Below are 21,672 nucleotides of genomic sequence, written 5' to 3'. Positions count from 1 at the left end.
ATCTGTAGTAACTGGCCAAACCCAAAATCTTGGCAGTTTCCATTCGACAATAGCAGAAATCTTACTGGGATCAACTCGAATACCATCACCTGAAACAATGTGGCCTAAGAATCCGACCTCTCGAAGCCAAAACTCGCTTTTTTTGAACTTAGCATACAACTGTTTGTCCCTCAAAGTCTGCAAAATAGTTTTCAAGTGTTCGGCATGCTCTACCTCATATCTGGAATATATCAGAATATCATCGATGAATACCACAACAAACTTGTCCAAATATGGCTAAAATATTTGATTTATTAAATCCATAAACACGGTTGAAGAATTTGTTAATCCAAATGGCATAACAAGGAATTCATAGTGGCTATACCTCGTTCTAAAAGAAGTCTTAGGCACCACTGACTCTTTAACTCATAACTGGTAATATCCGAACCTCAAATCTATCTTAGAGAACCATGTCGCTCCTTTCAACTAATTGAACAGGTCATCAATCCTTAGGAGAGGATACTTATTTTTAATTTTCACCTTATTGAGTTGTCGGTAGTCCATGCATAGTCTCATGGAGCCATCCTTCTTTTTCACAAATAGTACAGGAGCACCCCACGTTGAAAAGCTTGGTCTCACAAAACCTTTATCGGTCAACTCTTGCAACTGTGACTTCAATTCTTTTAGCTCAGTCGGAGCCATCCTGTAGCTCAGTCGGAGCCATCCTGTATGGAGTAATAGAAATAGGTGTCGTCCCTGGCATTAACTCGATGCCAAACTCAACTTCTCTAATTGGAGGCAAACCTGGCAATTCCTCCGGAAATACATCTGCATGCTCAAATACAACTGGTATTGATTCAATTTTCACTTCGAATTCCTTTGTATTCAATATGTATGCCAAATAAGCTTCGTACCCTTTTCTCATGCATTTTTGACCAGACATTAAACTCATCTGTTTCAACCTAGAGAGTCTCACCATTATCACAGTTCAATTCAATAACATTCTATCTACAATTCACTATAGCATCATGAAATGTCAACAAATCCATACCCAGTATGACATCAAATTCATCAATCGACAACAACATCAAGTCGGCCGGAAAATAATGACATCTAATCACCAAAGAGCATCCCTTACATACTTTATCAACTATCACATGCTTTCCTAACAGATTCGACACCTTAATCATAAATTTGGTAGACTCAACAGGTATATTCATACTAGATACCAATTTGATACACACAAACGAATGAGTAGAGTCAGGGTCTATCAAAGCAATAACATTAGTATCATAGAGAGAGAAAATACCAGTGATCACATTAGGAGAAGTTGCATCTTCACGTGCGCTTATGGCATAGGCTCTAGCTGGAGCTCTAGCTTCAGACCTCACTGTCGTATCTCTTGTCACATTCTTGCTACCAGACCCATTCTCGACATTTCTCGAGGGTCTTCCCCAGAAGCTGTGCCACTCGGCCTTGAATTCTGAAATCTTTCTTTCTCTACCATTTCGGCGCAGTCTTTAATATAGTGGTCTTGAGAACCACACTTGAAACAAGATCCCTCACTCACCCTATAGGTGCCAAAATGCCATCTACCACATTGCTGGCAATCGGGTTTAGAAGGTTTAGCGTTACCCACACTTGCCACAGTTGTAGCCTGAGATCTAAAACCCGAATTCTACTTTCTACGACTCCTGTATGAATGTCCAGCTGATACATGTGAACAAGAGTACATCTCTCTAGATTTCTTAGACTGAGATGACAATGACTTACTCATATGCCTTTTTCTTGTATCTCTTGCCTCAGACGCAGCTTTCCTTGTTTCTCTGATCAATTCCTCAACTTTACAAGCTCGTTCAATGAGTATTACAAATTCCTTCAACTGAAGAATGCCCACTAATGTCTTAATATCCTTATTAAGTCCATCTTCAAATCTTCTACACATTTTAGCTTCGGAGTATACACACTCCCGAGCGTACTTACTGACTCTGACGAACTCTCTCATGTACTCATTAACTGTCATGCCCTGTTTCAAATCTAAAAATTTGTTACACTTTTGGTCGATGAACTGTTCACTAATGTAATTCTTCTAGAATTCCTCTTGAAAGAATTCCCCAAGTAACCCTCTTTGGAGGTACTACAGATATCAGCATTCTCTACTAGTGGTATACAACATCTCTCAATAAGGATATGGCACATTTTAAGCATTTCTCGGATGTACAGGATAATTCATCAAAAAACTGTATCGAATTCTCTAACCAGAACTCTACATTCTTAGGATCGTCGTTGGCATTTTCCCTCAATTCCTCAGTACTATGCTTCCAAATTTTATCAACAGGTATCCTAGAGAATCTCATAAGATCTATACCTTGAGGCATCACGGTGCAAGTTGGGGATTTGGAGGAGGTGGGGGAGATTGAGTGTTCGGGTTCATTCGAATGAACTCCGTATACCATGCATTCATCATGTGGAGAAAGGCTTCTCTGCCTCCTTCTCCTCTGATAACAATTTTGGGTCTACTTTCAGATGGCACAGCCCCTTCAGTGGGAGCAGACGCGTTACTTTAAACATCATCCGCCACCACTCTGTCGAGATCCATTTGCTAAATGACAACACATTTTAAAATCATCAAGATTCATCACACTAAAATAATATATGTATGGCATGTATAGCTAGACTCAAAAAAATGCCACACAGTTTGATAATCAACTAAACAGTAGCTTTGATACCATAAAATGTAACACCTTTTACCGGTGTCTGACACCGGGACAGGATATGAGGGATTACCGAACTTAAATATACATATACATGTAAAACCGGCTATAAAACGTCAACCAATTCAAAAATGTTCAAACACATGCATGTCATCCCTTATACGACCTACGAGGCCCAAACATACATAGGGGTTGGTTCGGGACTAAACCATGAACTTTCAAATAACTTTTGGCAACTTAACAAATTTTCTTATTTTAGGGAGTCACATGCCCGTGGGGGTAGGTTGTGTCTCTCACACAGCCAAGACATACGCCTGTGTCTTAGCCCGTGTGCTTACTACTGGGCATACTGACTTGTAAAACTAGGGTACAGTGGACACATGGCTATACAACATGTTCATAGGGCAAACCGTGTGTCACACATGGCCTAGACACATGCCCGTGTATCTACCCGTGTAGACAATTTAGAGGCTATTTTTCTAAGCCAATTGCCACCCTCACTCATCCATACACTCAAGTATATTTCATAGCATGCAACATGACATATTTAGACACTCAATAATTCAACAACATGGCACTTTCACTTCTTCGTAATGTCATCTTATTACAGATTCAATTAGTCACACCATTTGGTAGCATTCCACATCAACTTCATGCATAACCAACTTTGTTATCATAACTTCAAATTATACCTTCATGATTATAGTCATCTTAAGTCATTAAGTCATTCCTTATTTTCATGTACTTCATTCATACCCCTTCATATCCATCAAACAAACCACATAGCACGTCATCAACGCATTAACAAATGCATGTATTCATGAACAATTAGACACTCAATTATTCAACAACATGGCACTTTCACATCTTTGTAATGTCATCCTATTACATGTTCAATTAGTCACAACATTTGGTAGCATTCCACGTCAACTTCATGCATAACCAACTTTGTTATCATAACTTCAAATTATACCTTCATGATTATAGTCATCTTAAGTCATTAAGTCATTTCTTATTTTCATGTACTTAATTCATACCCATTCTTATCTATCAAACAAAACACATAGCAGATCATCAAGGCATTAACACATGCATGCATGAACAATTAGATTTACAACCCATAAATCAAATATAAGACATCTCACATGGCCATTACAAAATGAATCATCAACATCATAGGCCTTCACAATTTGACTCAAAATAGCATTGATCGCGTGATTCGTAACAAGTAATAAATATTTATAATGAAGATCAAACCTAGACTAACTATTATCATGACGAAAAGGCAAGCGCACCTATCAAACAATAGTATAGTAATGGCAAGACCAGGATATCGTACCTAAGTGAACCAAAAGTATTAGTAATAACTATCTTTTTATTATCTAGCCTAAGAATAAAAGGGTTTGTTTATTAAACTAATTATCTAAACTAATTAACTAATTTAATTAAAGGGAAGAGGGAATTTGGAAAAAAGACTTGAAGAGAAGCAATTAATAAAGACGACACCCAAGGAGGAATCCACCTAGATTTCACTTGTTATCTGACTCTGAACCGGACGATTTATTCACTTGACTTGTTCCGTAGAGATACCTAAGTTAAGTTGTCATCCCTATTCAAGACTAATAACATCTAATCCCTAGACTGAATAACTGAGACTTTTCTCTAATTAACACTCTAGGCTTTCATTAACTCGATCTATGGATCCCCTTATTAGGTTTCACCCTAATCCGGCAAAATCTCGTAACCCTATTTCTAGGTGTTCGATCAACTCTGCTTAATTATGCCAAATCTACTCTTAGGCAGGGTCTATTCCTCCTCTGCATAAGCACATCAAATCATGAATTAATACCCGGAATATTAACTCAAGCATGAGGAACACATAATTAAGAACAAATCAAGTATTTATCATACAGTTCAGATAATAATAACAAGATCCATCATAGGTTTTACCCCCCTTAGGTATCTAAGGGGTTTAGTTCATAATAAAATAAGAGTACATCTCAAAAGTATGAAAATAACAAAACATAAAGAAAACTCTAAAACCCCTGAAGGAATTCTGAGAGAGATCTTCAGTCTTGGAGTAGCTCTGGCTTTTGAGATGGATCGTGTAATAGCCCAAAATTGGGTCTAGTTGGAACAGAGGTTTCGGGACCACAAAATCTGAGATAGAAATAATTATTTTATGATTATTTTGAGGTCTATGATATGATTGCATGATTGTGTGAAATTTTCATGAAGAAATTCTATGCATAAATTGATCAATTTGAAGTTAGGAACTAAATTGAATAAGTTGCAAAACTTGCATTCTAGAAGTTTCTAGTATGAAATTGCTTTGAAATATTAATTAGGAGGTATTAAATAGCAATTTGACCAATTTCTAAGTGATGGACAAAAATTTGACATGGATGGAATTTTTGAAAGTTTAGTAAGGAAGGGCATTTTGGTCATTTGGTAATTAAAAGAAATAAAAAAGGAAAATAAAGCCAAAATTGACTCATCTTTTTCATGGAGGCTGAAATTAGCATGGGGGAAGCCATGGCTAGGGTTTTCAAGCTTTCTAAGCTCAATACTAAGTCCGTTCTAACCCCGTTTTTCAAGTTCTTTACGTTTTTGGAATCTCGGTAATTTGATTAAGCTTATTCTAGCAATAATTTAAGCTAGGGTTCATATTTGGAAAAATACCCATAGGTGAAATGTGTTTATTTTGTTGTTTTATGATAGAATATGAGGTTTTAAATTATGTTAGACAACTTGTGCTACTCGGTTTTGAGTGAAAACGAGTAAAAGGGCTTAATCGGTAAAAATACCTAATAGTCATAAGTATATGTTAGAGTGAGAATTTGATGTTGCCATAGAAGGGAAAAGTGATCAGCATGTCATAAAACATAAGAATAAGGGATGAAGTTTAATTCCTGAGCCTAGGGGCAAAAGTGTAAATATGCAAAAGTTTATGGGAAAAATTGTAATTTTGCCAAAGTTTGAGTTAAGGACTGTTTTGAATAGTACATTAATTAAATAAGTAAACTATGATGTTTTAGATCCCGAAAAATGAGATTTGAACCTAGAATGATAGAAAAATCAAAAATTGGGAAAGTTGGTAAAATGGCCGTTTTAGTATCGAGGTAAGTTCATATGTATAATAAGCATTAATTTATGCATGTTTCAATGTGAAATTGATATATTTATTATAATTTCGAGGTGTTGAAAGTATGTAAATTGGTATGATAATAATACTGACAATAATAATTGTAATTTATATTTGAAAGTTAAATTTAGTGAATTAATTGAATTATGTTAAATTAAATGATTATGGTGCCAAGTTTATGAATTGATTTAAAAATATGTCTATGGTACAAGAAGTGCATTGAATTGTTATACATAAATGTGATTTCTATGATTATGGATATTATGGGAAATTGTAAGTTCATATGATTTTTAATAAGGCAATGTGTAATTTAATGTTATTGCCTTGATATTAAATGAGATGTAAGTTTATATGTAAGTAATACATCAATATTACTTGTATTATGATATTTTATAATAATATTGGAAATATGTTTGTGGATAATTACTTGATTGGTGAAATTGTTGGAAAAGAGAGAGAAATCCCGGTTGAAAATTCGGAAAGATTGAATAATATAGATGGAACGTAGCTAGGTCACATGTATGGTGCTGAGTGCACATCATGTGTACAAGAGAGCTACAAGACATTATGATGTAGCTAGGTCGCATGGGTGATATTATGTGTACACCATGTAGACAAGAGAGCTACGGGATATATGTAGCTAGGTCGCATGCGTGGTTCCAGGTGAAGGACACCATGTAGACAAGAGAGCTACAAGATAAACTGGCTAGGTCGCATGCGTTGTTCCAGGTGAAGGACACCATGTAGACAAGATAGCTACGAGATAAATTGGCTAGGTCACATGGGTGGTACTGAGTGTTCACCATGTGTACAAGAGAGCCAAACTATATGATGGGTGGAGCTATGTACTGAAACCACCAAGTATCGAGAATTGATCCGAAGTGTTCAACGGGAGACTCTCTATGTATTGCTTTATGAGTTTTGTGATGAATAAGTGCAGGAACTTGGTTATGTGAATGATGTGTTCATTAAGTGACCAGGATGTGGTAAGGTTATAAACAAGTAAGTTATACATGAGGATGATTTTATGGTGACCTTGTGATCATGGGCCTATACTTGTGATGTATGAAATGTGGTGAAAATGATTTGTGATATGTATGTTAAAATGAGGTTAATACAAAGAAAGTGTGAAAGAGTGAATTAGCAATAAAACTGTTTTGGACAGTAGCACTGACGTGATTTTGAAAACTCACAAAAAATAGTAGAAATTGAATCAGAGACTGAATGAGATATCAAATTAATGATTAATGAGTATATTTTCATATAAAAGAAACAGAGAAAGAAAATGAGTTCTATATTTTGAGATATATATATTTTTGTGAGACTGGTTTAGAATGATTACATGATCCCCTGTTCTGACTTTGGAAAATCACAAAAATTTGGATAATAATAATTAGAGGCTTAAACTTATATTTGTAAAGTCCCTAATGAGTCTATTTTCAAGATAAATCAACAAGAACATTATCCGAGTTTTTTACTGTGAGATAATTAATTTTTATTGAAGGGAGGTCAAAACTATCAGAAAGTGAAATAGGGGAAATTTTAATGAATGAAATGTACTAATTGGATAAACCAAAAATTATGAAAATTTTATGGTGGAAAGATATGTGAGTGTAGTTTCAGTGGAAATTTACGGATCTTAATTTGGAGCTCTGTAGATCGAATTATAAATAAGTAAGTGACTATGACTCGTGTGGACAGTTTGATGTGAGCATTTATTAGTAAATTTTGAAATCGTACTTACAAGAATGCTATATACATTAAGGATGTGGAATGGAGAGGAGGAGGAGGAAAATAAATATATGTGGAATACATGGAAACTATGGTATATGAAATATTGATATAGTGAAATAAATGATATGTGTTTATAAGAAAACAGAAAGAGAATGATATGTATCATGACATGTATATATATATGACTAGTCTCAATGTAATGCTTGTTGGGTATGGAGTTGAATTGAAATGTTTCAGGCAAACATGTTATTCTGCGCATCTGAATTGTGGTATTTTATAAAGATATGATCTAGTTTTAATATGAATGCTTGATGATTAAGCTGAAGATATTTGGTAAGATCATAATCTTGGTATAAATGTATAAGTGGTACTATAATAAACAAGGTAAAATGAGTATGAGAGACACATGTATGATGACATAAAAATGCTATGTTTGTGGTTTAATTGATAATATTTAATCATTAAATGAATACCATGTTATATGCTTTTGATTTTGTATAAGTGTGTAAGAGATTAAGGTTGACCAAAGCTTGGAAAATAGCCTAGGTATATTCCACACAGGCAGAGACACGACCATGTGTCTCAGCCATGTATGGAACACGACTTTGGGACATGGGCGTGTGGAGCCTTAAAGCATGAAATTTCCAAGATTTTTATAAGTTCTCAGTTTAGTCTCGAACCCTTTCTAAAGTATGTTTTGGGCTTCGTAGACTCAAATAACGGACTATGTGTAAGTGAATGAACATTTTGAAATATGAATGAAATTTTATGGCCCGTATTTTAGTTTAATGTTTGTATGTTTGTCCGGTAATGTTTCGTACCTTATCCTGGCCTCGGGTACGGGTAAGGGTGTTACAGATCGTCTGGCTTCCTTCAAGTAATTCCCGGTGTGTGGTTCTGTGTTCTAGAAAAGTTCTGGAGAGCCCCCTTTCTAGGTCAAACTTAAGGTGTTTATATAGGCTTTTGATTAGCTTTCTTCCCCCCTAAGTATCTTTTTTTTTTTCGTGTAGAATACAACTCCTTAAAAAAGGGACACGCCCGTGTGCCACGGTCATATGACGTGGTGGCCAGACCGTGTGCGATCCGTTAAATTGCCATGGTCATGTGGGCTCAATGGCCAGGCCGTGTGAGTCGTGTAAACCTTGGTCGACACCCTCGAAAGGCACGGACTTGTGAGCTGCCCGTGTGGCAAGGCTTAGGCCATGTGGGTCTTCTCAATTTGGTCTGTTTTGTCCCTTTTATAGCTTGTTTTTGGCTCCTTTTGACTCTTGGTGCTCTCCTGGGTACAAAACATGAAATAACCAGATTAAAAGCACCAAAATCCACAAATCTAGTAGTAAACATCCATAAATATGCTAAGTATTTGGGGTAAAAACATGTATCATTTGGCGTTTATCAAATACCCCCACACTTAAGCATTTGCTTGTCCTCAAGCAAAATTCTCACTTACTGCTAGAATTCATTCTTTTCAATCACAATATCAGTATTGTTAATGTTACAAACTATTCCACGGAAAATTATGCAGTGAGAATTTAATTATAGGGGCATTAATGCCTCAAACAATCTAAATCGGATATTTCGATAATAAAATTATAGGTAAGCTCCTTCCTTTAAGTAATTAACTTTAGTCCTAAATACACAAGAGATAACATCCTCACTAAAGATTCACTCAAATCACTCAAAGTGTTTAAGGGTCAAGATTAAGTACTCGATTGTCTAACATGAAAAGTTATTACCATAGGCTTGCCTAAAAATCAAATCTCTACCACTTGTAAATGATATGATACACTAATCAAAAGGTCTTTGCATGGTTGTAATGGGGTTTAGGTTACAGGTATGGATACAGGTCGAAGAACAAGGGTTAGAATTGAGATAATTTCAATATGTTACCCCACTATCAAAAACTTAATTACTGAATCACAAACAAATAGCTATAACTATTTTACATGAGTTCATGACAACTTTAGCTTGCTAAGAATTACACACATTTTTTTTAAGAACAAATCAAGTTAATACAATACAGAAATTATACTTCATGATTCAGTAACAAAAAATGGTGAACATAGTGAGGTAACAATATTAAATTCAATCTCGATAAAAAGGGTCAAATTAAGTAAGAGGATTTCAACAATAATGGGTTAATGGGTTAATGATGAGGGTTAATCAAAGAAAAAGGTTAATAGGTTCAAAAGGGGTTCACTAAGGGTTTAATTATGTGGGAAGGCTTTTTATGGAGTAAATGGGTTAAATCCTAAGTGCCTTTATCATCTCAGTATATCAAATCATACGTGTGATCTCGACATGTATAATCGAAGCAAGTTCTAGAATAACAGTTCAATGTTGACACACTCAAACCACAAAAGAAGTGAGCAAGAAAGAAAGCTATATGCTCAAAAGGCTCAAAAATCTCACCAAAAATTCAGGTTTTTGATGTTAGTCCTGTATACTTAAGATTTCAAGATAATACTTCAATTTAGGAAAATAATCTAAAAATTTTAGTTCTCAAAATATCAACTTATCATGCTCGATTCTTTAATGTCCTATATTAAATAATCCTGCATAATTCCCATGGTCTAATTCATGACATACCAACAATAGTTATAGATCAATCAAAATTTATTCTATTAATATTATGAGAAAATCACTTAAGCACAAGACCAAATTCAGGGATTTGAGAATAATGCAAAAAGTTAGGTTCCATGTTCACCCCCCCACACTTAAGATGTACATTGCCCTCAATGTACAAAGATAGACTAGTCAACATAAAGAAAATCATAAGAGGGAAAGAGGTGAAACTCCCTATTAGAAGGATACAGAGCTTGATTCTGAGGCTAGAGTGTTTGGGGAAAATGGTACCGGCCACTGTTCTTGGCTAGATGAAGAAATTGGGTCGTTGAACATGGCGCTCGTTAGATATTGTTCCCTATTTGTTTTCTCATTGCGTAAAATATTCCTAGCAGCTTTGCTTGGAAGTTTGTAGAATCATGAAGAGCTTATTAAGAGTTGGTGTGGAAGAGAGTGTAGTGGAATTACTTGTTAGAAATACCAGAAAATGGAAAATAAAAATTTACTAATATAGATATGTCTTTCAAAATAAGAAAATTGAAATGAAAATAAAAAGAAAAAGAAAAAGAAAAATAAGAATAAAATAAATAAAATAAAAATAAATAAAAATAAAAATAAAATAGGAGGATTCAATGATCCTCGTCGATAAGGCCCTCAGGTGGTGGTGGTGGAGTTGCAATGTAGAAGTGCTGGCACAGCTGCTACATCATGGCCTGCATATCGTCCACTGTCGGTCCCGTCGCCGATCTCGCTCGTGGATCATATCGAACTACGTAGTGCAGTATTGCTTGAAGTGGGCGAGTCGGTCGGAAAGATGTGCCAATGAAGCAACCACAGGAACTGCTCGTTCCCTAGGTGGCGTGGTCGAAGGCTCCTTGTGATGTGGGGGAACATCATCAAGAATGTCCTCAAGATCCTCCTCATCAATGGCATGCGAGAGACGGTACTGAGGAGGATCAGTCCCACGTCGGCACTCGACCATCTGCATTTGTAACATAGTCGTGATGCCCTATGGGGACATCTGACCTATCAATGTAAGCACTGATGACTGGACCGCGGTGTTAAGGAGGCCGAAGTGTCTGGCAAGGCTCGTCACGTAGGGGCCGATGGAGATCACTCCCTTCCTATGCCGCTCGGTCTGATGGTGAATGGTGAAAGCAATGAAGTAAGCCAAGTCAGTCACGTGTGCATTCGCCATGCACCATAAATAGTAGGCGTCATGGGTGGTGACGACGCCAGTGCTCTCTCTCCTCCCGGTCAATGTGTATGCCAAGATGGCATGGAGGTAGCGTAGGGAAGGAGTGAGGGCTGAGGCCTTCCAGCGGCTGAGGTCGTAGGTGGAAGAGAGTGGTGCCAAAGCCTTCCAGCATAAGGAGGGGGAGATGTGGAGATTACGTTGTAGTGCATTTATGTCCTCCTCCTCCATAAATTCATAAGTGTAGAGTCCCAGAGCAACTCCAAACTCTGGGACACTCATCACATGAACTAGACGGCCTAATTGGAAGTGAATGTTGCCTGGGTCGTCATTGTTCGTCATCACCACCTGTAAATGAAAAGTAGAGCATAGTTCTAGAGTTAGCTCTAAATACGTGGGCTCGGTAATAGCGAAGAACCGTTCCCATGGGTCTGTGGATAGGAGGGCGTGGATGGCATCAGCGAGCTGGACTTGCTCTACGGTAGCCCAATCGATGCAGCGACTTGTGGTGATGGGTCGTACGCGTAGTATTTGAAATATCTCCTCTTGCGAAGCTTGTGGAAATTCAAGGAACGGGTGCCGAACTTCGGCTGTAGCTCATACCGAGGAAGAACCCGGTCCCCTACGTCTTTTTGAGGAAAGGATCGCGGCCTTCTTGCCCCTTGATGATGACATAATATACTTAAAAATATATGAGCATTGATAGAATCCAAGATACATTAGCAGTTAAGCAAGAGGCCCAAAAACTAGTATATGTTATTTAGTGTTTTAAACAAGTCAAATATAGAAAATTCTAAAGAAATTTCATAACTTTTCTAAAACATATTTTTAGTAGTAACAATATTTATGTAAAGCATGAAAAATACTAATGTAACAACACAAATTGGAAAAACAAGGTTAGGCAAGTGAATCAAGGGCTGTTATAAGGAGGTGCTCGGGTGTGTGATGGCAAGCACGGGCGTGTGACGCAGAGAGGAAATCGTGTGGTGGGAAAATAGAGGGTATAGGGAGGGAAAGATGGGGATTAATGCAAGTGGAGTGACTTTGAGGGTGGCTTGGGTGTTGGAGAAGTGAGAATCTAGGGAATGGTGGCCGAAATAGGAAGTAAGGGTTGGGGGAGGGTAGATTTCGGCTAGGGTTTTGAAAGGAGGAAGAAGATGAACTGTGGTTTGTTTATATAGGGGAGGGGTACGCGGCCTATGGCCACGCCCTTGTGATATGAGGGTAGCCTGTGTTTTTCGAATTTTTCAAATGTGGTCGTGCCCGACTACCTTCACATGCCTGTGTGTCTTGGGCATGTGTGGCACACGGCCATGTCGCACGGCCGTGCCTAGCTTTGTTCACTTCTCCCATTCCCGCGTTTTATGGTAGCACGCCCGTGTATTGTTGTCTACGATTTAATGGCACGGGCGTATCGCACACCCGTGTTGAAGAAATAGAATCGAGCTTTGTTCCTAGAATGCTCGTGGTTTTCTATCCCACGCCCGAGTTTTTCCTATCAAGTTCACCCATAGCCATGTCGCAATGCCGTAGGGATTTATCGCACCTCATGTTTTAGGGAAATCATGTCCTGCTTCAACACGGCCATCTCGCACGGCCGTGTCTCTTCCCCTGTTTGGCGACTGCTTTAGGCACGACTGTGTTCCTGGCCGTGTGTGCTTGAAAACTGTGCAATTCAAAGATTAAGTTAATGATTCAAAGTGTTAGAAATTAAAAAATAAAGAAATCAAAATATGTTAGTGCTCGGGTTGCCTCCCAAGAAGCTCTTATTTATAGTCTAAGCTTGACTTACCTCTCCGTTGAATGATCATGGTGGTTTGAGGAGTTCATACTCCTCATTCCTATTGTCAGTTTTAAAATAAAGTTTTAAACGGGTGTTGTTTACCTTAAAAGTGCCGAACTTGGGATGACTCACCTCCACTGTACCAAATAGAAAACTACTGAGTACCGTAAGAGGGATTTCCTCATTTGGTGTGGTAGTGACAATGTGAGGATCAACGACATCTAGTAAGACTGTATCGCTAACCTGAAGTTGATTAGGAAAGGTATTGGGCTTGTTTTTGCATAGTTTCGGTTTATCATGTGTTCTCGGTTTGTGTTCTCGCCATTCGTCTAGCTCCTCTATCTATAGTCTTCGTTCTTCATGGACGTCTTTGTTCTCTTCATGATAGTAGCGCACTGTCTCTGTTGTCTTTGTTCGAGGAGGTTCCTGCAAGGACGATTGAGTATTAGTTTTATCATCGACAGTTTTTGTAGCATTATCCTGAGTCTTAGGGGTTTTGACTGAGTCACGTGCTTGGAGTGTTACCGCGTCGTCACCTGCACGAAGTGTTAGCTCCCCTGTGCCTACATTAATAATGGTTCTGGTAGTTGCTAAAAAGGGTCGTCCTAAAATTAAAGGTACCTCGTTATCCTCATCCATATCTAAGACGACAAAGTCTACTGGGTAAATAAATTTATCAATTTTAACAAGAACATCTTCAATAATACCCTTAGGAAATCTAACTATTTTGTCAGCCAATTGTATGCTCATCCTAGCCTGTTTGGGTTTACCAAGACCTAGTCATTTAAACATTTTATAGGGCATAACATTTATACTTGCCTCTAAATTAGCTAAAGCATTATTCACAGTAGACTACCAATTAGGCAAGGAATTGTAAAACTCCCTGGATCTTGAAATTTGTTAGGTAGCTTATTCTTTAGAATAGCTGAGCAGATTGCATTGAGTTCCGCATGCGATGTAGTGTCTAATTTCCTTTTATTGCTCAGAAGTTCCATTAAGAATTTTGCTGAGTTGGGCATCTGTGAAAGAACTTTAATAAAGGGTAAGTTAATATGTAATTTCTTTAAGAGTTTGATAAACTTACCGAATTGTTCTTCTGTTCTGTCTTTCGTCATCACTTTAGGATACGGCACACGAGGTTCATGATTCATACTTACCTGTTTGGGATCATTCTTGTTTACCTCTTCTCATCCTTTGTTCATCGCATTGTTTTGCTGTATTTCTGGCTCGGGTGTAATGAATCCTTCCTTATCTTGAGTACTAATTGCATTGAGGTGTTCCCTCGGATTAGGTTTCGTATTACTTGGTAGGCTACCTTGTGGTCGTTCGGAGATTAGTTTGGACAGCTGGCCTATCTAAGTTTCGAGTCCTTGTATCGATGCTTGTTGATTTTTAAGTGCAGTCTCGGTATTTTGAAAATGGGTTTTTAATACCGAGATGAATTTAGAGAGTATCTCTTCAAGGTTCGGCTTCTTCTCTTGTTGATAAGGTGGCTGTTGAAAACCCTGAGGATTATGTGGCTTTTGATTCCCTTAACCTCCCCAGGAAATATTTGGGTGGTTCCTCCAACCTACATTATAGGTATTACTGTATGGGTTATTTTGAGGTCTAAAGTTATTGTTACCCATATAGTTGACTTGTTCCTCTTCGGTTGTGGGATTGAAGGATTGATATTCTGTATGCACACCTCCTCCGTTTGAGTCACACCTCATTACTGGATGTACCTACGCAGAACCAAGAATACTATCAATCTTTTTATTGAGAAGTTATACCTGATTAGAGAGCATGGTGACTGAATCGATGTTATAAACACCGGCTATTTTTGTTGGCTTAGTCCTCATGACTTGCCACTGATAGTTGTTCAGTGACATCTCTTCTATGAATTCGTAGGCATCTTTCGATGTTTTATTGTTGATGGTTCCGCCAGTAGCTGCGTCAATCATTTGTCTTGTCGAGGGATTCACACCATTGTAGAACGTTTGAACTTGTAGCCAAAGCGGTAACCCATGGTGAGGACACCTTCTCAGTAAGTCCTTGCATCTCTCCTATGCATCATAAAGTGTTTCTAAATCCATCTGCACAAAAGAAGAGATATCATTAAGCAATTTAGCTGTTTTAGCCAGCGGAGAATATTTTAGTAAAAATTTCTCGGTCATTTGTTCCCAAGTAGTGATAGACCCTCGTGGTAATGAGTTCAACCACTGTTTAGCTTTGTTTCTCAGTGAAAAGGGAAATAACTGAAGACGAATGGTATCATCAGAAAAGCCATTGATTTTGAATGTATCGCAAAATTCAAGAAAATTTGCCAAGTGCGTGTTGGGATCCTCATCCTGCAAACCCTCAAACTGAACAAACTGTTGTATCATTTGAATTATGTTAGGTTTTAGTTCGAAATTATTCGCAGCAATAGCAGGTCTAACTATACTAGACTCAGTTCTTGTTAAAGAAGGTTTAGCATAATCATACATAGTACGCGGAGCAGGATTTGGATTAGCTGCAATTGCAGGAGGCAGCTGATCGCCTGGATTTTTGGCCATCTCTTCGATTGGGGTTTGAGTATCGTCTTCTCGCTCGTTCTCCCTGTACCGTAAGCTACGCCTTATTTCTCTTTGATTTTTTTGAATTGTACAACTGATTTCTTCGTCAAAAAGTAATGGTCCTGATGGGTTTCTTTTAGTCATAAACTATAAAAACCTGTGAAGAGAAAGAAAAAGTAAGTAAAACAAAATAAAATTGCAAGAAAAATAAATGGCTAAAGTAATAAAAATTTAGTGTTCCTAATATTTCAGTTCCCTGGCAAAGGCGCGAAAAACTTGATCGCGTGATTCTTAACAAGTAATTAATATTTATAATGAAGATCAAACCTAGACTAACTATTATCACGACGAAAAGGCAAGCGCACCTATCGAACAATAGTATAGTAATGGCAAGACCGGGATATCATACCCAAGGGAACCAAAAGTACTAGTAATAACTATTTTTTTATTATCTAGCCTAAGAATAAAAGGGTTTGTTTATTAAACTAATTATCTAAACTAATTAACTAATTTAATTAAAGGGAAGAGGGAATTTGGAAAAAAGACTTGAAGAGAAGCAATTAATAAAGACGACACCCAAGGAGGAATCCACCTAGATTTCACTTATTATCTGACTCTGAACCGGACGATTTATTCACTTGACTTGTTCCTTAGAGATCCCTAAGTTAAGTTGTTATCCCTATTCAAGACTAATAACATCTAATCCCTAGACTGAATAACTGAGACTTTTCTCTAATTAACACTCTAGGCTTTCATTAACTTGATCTATGGATCCCCTTATTAGGTTTCACCCTAATCCGGCAAAATCTCGTAACCTTATTTCTAGGTGTTCGATCAACTCTGCTTAATTATGCCAAATCTACTCTTAGGCAGGGTCTATTCCTCCTCTGCATAAGCACATCAAATCATGAATTAATAACCGGAATATTAACTCAAGCATGAGGAACACATAATTAAGAACAAATCAAGTATTTATCATACAGTTCAGATAATAATAACAAGATCCATCATAGGTTTTACCCCCCTTAGGTATCTAAGGGGTTTAGTTCATAATAAAATAAGAGTACATCTCAAAAGTATGAAAATAACAAAACATAAAGAAAACTCTAAAACCCCTGAAGGAATTCTGAGAGAGATCTTCAGTCTCGGAGTAGCTCCAGCTTTTGAGATGGATCGTCTGCCTTCCTTCAAGTAATTCTCGGCGTGTGGTTCTGTTCTCCAGAAAAGTTCTGGAGAGCCCCCTTTCTAGGTCAAACTTAGGGCGTTTACATAGGCTTTTGATTGGCTTTCTTCCCCCTAAGTATCTTTTTTTTTCTGTGTAGAATACAACTCCTTGAAAAAGGGACACGCCTGTGTGCCACGGCCGTTTGACGTGGTTGCCAGGTCGTGTACAATCCATTAAATTGCCACTACCGTGTGAGTCGTGTAAACCTTGGTCGACACCCTCAAAAGGCACGGGCGTGTGAGCTTCCCGTGTGGCAAGGCTTAGGCCATGTGGGTCTTCTTGATTTGGTCTGTTTTGTCCCTTTTTTAGCTTGTTTTTGGCTCGTTTTTAACTTTTGGTGCTCTCCTAGGTACAAAACATGAAATAACCAGATTAAAAGCACCAAAATCCACAAATCTAGTAGTAAACATCTATAAATATGCTAAGTATTTTAGGTAAAAACATGTATCATTTGGCGTTTATCAAGCATGGCACATATCACAAAATACCCAGGTCCCCTATAATGCCATACTCAAGTTATCAAACTCACTATACCCAATGTTCTTTTGATAGTGTGATCGAATACTCCGATAGCTTTCAATCCCCGAGCTAACTTAAGGGAACTACAAATGAGGGAAAAGAAAAGGGGTAAGCATTAAAGCTTAGTAAATCCATATGCAAATAATATGCAATGATAGTAAGCAATTATCATACAAGGACATAATAACATAACCATAAAGATTATTCATCACTCAAACCTTTTTGACTTACTTATTATATGTACATATATACCTTCCCATCACAAATCATTCTTTATCAATCCATTATTCATGGGTTTAACGTACATACCTATATTTACTCGTAGTATTTCATATAACCATACCTCATTAACATGCCCTCCTCGGGACTTTAATCCCATCCATTGTGTTTCTCGTTGAACACTCGAAATACTATTAGATACGCGGAATAACTTGGTCATAAGTGCCACATATACATCCGTAGCCAAAGCTACCTCATAACATGTAACACTCGCAATGGACCTACTCACTGGCCTGCTCATAAAAACTATCAATCAAGGTGTCACTACACGGGCTACTCATACAAGTTGTCAGGTATCTGACCCACTCAAGGATTACCTAGCCACGGATAGGACACACAAGACCACTGGCCGGAACCCAATTACATGTATCGCATCCATTATGAGCTCAGACCAACTCAACGAGCTTGAATGCCACATATGTAACACCCCACACCTGAACCCTATACCGGGGCAGAATACAAGGTGTTACCTAACTGGGTCACATACATTCACATGTTTCTTAGTCATCAAAATTTGGTCAAATTGAAAACTCCATAATAAAGGCCTACTAGGCTCTAAACATTCATTTATGACCATTCGGGAATGATTTGGGTCACACCACGAACCCTGAAAAATGTTACTAGTCACAGGGACACACACCCGTGTGGGAGGGGCAACAGGCCCGTGTGACCAATTCGACATGGTCGTGCTGTTGGCCCTTGTGACTCACACGACCTAAGTAATACAAGGACACGCCCGTGTCCCTCACACGTGTGGAATTAATTTTAAATTCACACCTCCAGGGATTTTCACACGGCCTGGCACATGCTCGTGTCCCTGGTTCGTGTCCTTCACACGGCCATGACACACTAGTGTCCTAGCCCGTGTGCAAAAACCTGGACATTGTGTTTCTGATGTCAGCAATTCTTATGGGTCACACGGCCAAGGCACACACCCGTGTCCTAGGCCGTGCTTTTCACACGACTGAGACACATGGCCATGTCTCTGCCTTTGCGTTTACTACCATGCATACTGACTTGCAAATTTTACTTACAGGGGACACACGGCCGGATCACAAGCCCGTGTAGCGGACCGAGTGCCTACCCGTGCAGACACGTCCTAGACACACGTCCGTATGCCTACCCGTGCGGACAAAATAAGGCTATTTACCAAGCCTCTTAGCCACCCTTATTTACATAACCTACATAAAAGCAATCTATACCAAACAAGGGCACATCACATAGCCAAACTGACCACGATGGACAACATAATATTTGTACGTTTTACTCATCCATGAAAATAATATCTTCTATATAAATATCAAAATGAGAATTGATCATTATCCATGGCCTTATACAAAATAAATGTATTTATCCCAAGCCAACACATTTGGCTATTTCTCAATGACACAAAACATTAAATTCTAGCCCTATACATGCCATACACAAAAATAAGAAATATAACTATACGGAGTGCTTCAAATGATAGTGTGATCGTAGCCTCCGATGTCTGTTGATCCTCAAGCTATTTAGGTGACACTATAAGAAAATGGAGAAGAAAGGGAGTAAGCATAAAGCTTAGTAAGAAATATGCAAACACATAACAACAACTATATCATTCATCAACATGCTCTTGATATAAATAGGCATAAACGCAACTTACTCATCACAATCCAATACTCATCATATAATATATATTGAACTCATGTCTCACATAGACTGAATAGGTACCTGTATCACTCACAAAACGGTTATACTTTTCTCTTGATTTTTAACCATAACTCTTACCGTTGAACCATTCGAAAGACTACCAGATATTCAATGAGCCTTAACAAGGGGTAGAATGCCAATGCCATGTCCCGGACATGGTCTTACACTAGCTCAACTCATAGTCAATGCATGTCCCAAACATGTCTTACACTGGCTTACATCTCGAGGCTGATGCATGTCCCAAACATGTCATACACTAGCTCTCGTCTCAATGCCGATGCCATGTCCCGAACATGTCTTACACTAGCTCACAATAACCCATACGTCATGGCATGAATATCCGATTTATTTCTTATGGTTCAAACAGGAATTCTACTAGCTAAATTATCATCATGCATTCTCATTTCCAAAATCAAGTAATTCATACTAAATTGACTCATCACATATAATGACAATGTAGTTGTATTATTTGCATACAACTTACCTCGGTTACAAAATATGGTGTCTAATCGGTCTAATCAATTTGCTTGGTCTTCCCCCAGTTTAAGTTTGGAGTTTGAAATTCTTGATCTATAATAACAAAAATTTACAAACTTAATCTCTTTATCGATCTAGGCCCTCAACAATCTATACTTGGGCAAAATGACCTTTTTGCCCCTAGACTTTTGCAAAATGACCATTTTACCCCGAGGTCTGAAAATAGATTTTTATTGACTTTCCTCATATCGAAAGCCTAGCCGAACCCCTTTTTCTTTTACAGAAAATCCAAAATTTCCACTATCTCACACATTTATCATCAAATTTTTAACTTAATCAAAATAGTCCTCATTAGGGTTTTCATGAGAAATCCTTTCACAAAAGTTGTTTATTACACATCTAATACTCATATTCTTCCATAAAATTTTAGAAAATTACACATGTGATTTCATGGAAAAACCCTAAACTCTCAACCATTTTGCAAAATAGTCCCCTTTATAGAAAGTTTATGCTTCAAGGGGCCCAAAAATGAAAAAATTATCAACAAAAAGTATGTAAATCACTTGCTTGCAAGAGGAAAAGTTGCTGAAATTTTTTAAGCTCAAAACCCTTAAAAATGGATGAAAAATTGGCTGTAGTGAAGAATATGAGAATGTGATATCATTTTTTTCTTATTTTATTTCTATTTTTTGTCAAATTAGCGACCAAACCCACCAAACTTGGACTTTTTTGACCAAATTGTCTCCTATGGCCGGCCATGCACTATCATAGGGTCTAATTGTCTTTTAAAGACCCCCAATTTAGGTTCTCTAGATATTTGGCACCTTTAGCTATTAAAATAGGACTTTTGCACTCTATGCGATTTAGTTCTTTTGTGAAATTAAGCCCTCAAACGCTAAAATTACTTCCCCAAAATTTTCATACACCCTTATAATCAGGCTATAACCCAAAAACAATTAATAAAATAATTTTCCTAACTTCGAAGTTGTGGTCTCAAAACCACTGTTTCGACTAAACCCAAAATCGGGTTGTTACATTTCTCCCTCCTTAAGGATTTTCATCCCCAAAAATCTTACCGGTGAATAAGTTCGGGTATTGATCTCTCATAGTCTCCTCGGGTTCCCATGCGGCTTCCTCAGCTCCATGTATATGCCATAAAACTTTCACGAGTGCTATACTCTTATTCCTTAATTGTTTGACTTCCTGAGCCAAAATCTTGACCGGCTCTTCACCATAAGTCATGTCCATATGAATTTCAACCTCTGTTGGCGCAATCACATGCGAAGGGTCTGATCTATATTGGCATAGCATGGACACCTGAAACACATCATGAATCTTTTCCAATTCTAGTGGCAAAGCCAATCGATAGGCAACCGACCCTACTCTCTCGGTAACCTCGTAAGGTCCTATGAAACAAGGACTCAACTTGCCTCTTCTACCAAATCTGAGAACTTTTCTCCATGGGGATACTTTCAAAAACACTCGGTCACCAACTTGAAATTCAATCTCTTTCCATTTTAAGTCCACGTAAGATTTCTGTCTATCCGATGCACCCTTTGTGGAATCATGAATCACTTTAACCTTTTATTTAGTCTCTCTAACTAAGTTGACCCCGTGAATCTGATTCTCTCTCAGCTCGATCCAATATAAAGACATTTGGGACTTACACGGCATTTAGGACTTACCCGGCGTTCGGGACTTACACCCATACAAAGCCTCAGAGGGTGCCATCTTCACACTTGACTGATAATTATTGTTGTAGGCAAATTCAACTAATGGTAAGTACCTTTCTCAACTACCTTGAAACTCGAGAACACAACAACGTAACATG

The 21,672-nt window shown here is 37.9% G+C and overlaps 1 non-coding gene across 1 annotated transcript; it reads left to right on the top strand.

The window, feature by feature from the left end:
* The first annotated feature begins 15,116 nt into the window (after window positions 1-15,116).
* Window positions 15,117-15,223, top strand: LOC128282315 (small nucleolar RNA R71). The gene has a single exon (XR_008272551.1). It is a non-coding gene; the product is annotated as a small nucleolar RNA R71 (small nucleolar RNA).
* Window positions 15,224-21,672: the final 6,449 nt, after the last annotated feature.

Source organism: Gossypium arboreum, chromosome 1 (genome assembly GCF_025698485.1).
Source record: "Gossypium arboreum isolate Shixiya-1 chromosome 1, ASM2569848v2, whole genome shotgun sequence".
NCBI classification, from domain to species: Eukaryota; Viridiplantae; Streptophyta; class Magnoliopsida; order Malvales; family Malvaceae; genus Gossypium; species Gossypium arboreum.
Note: the sequence above shows the minus strand (reverse complement) of the source record. Positions and strands in the feature narration are given on the sequence as shown.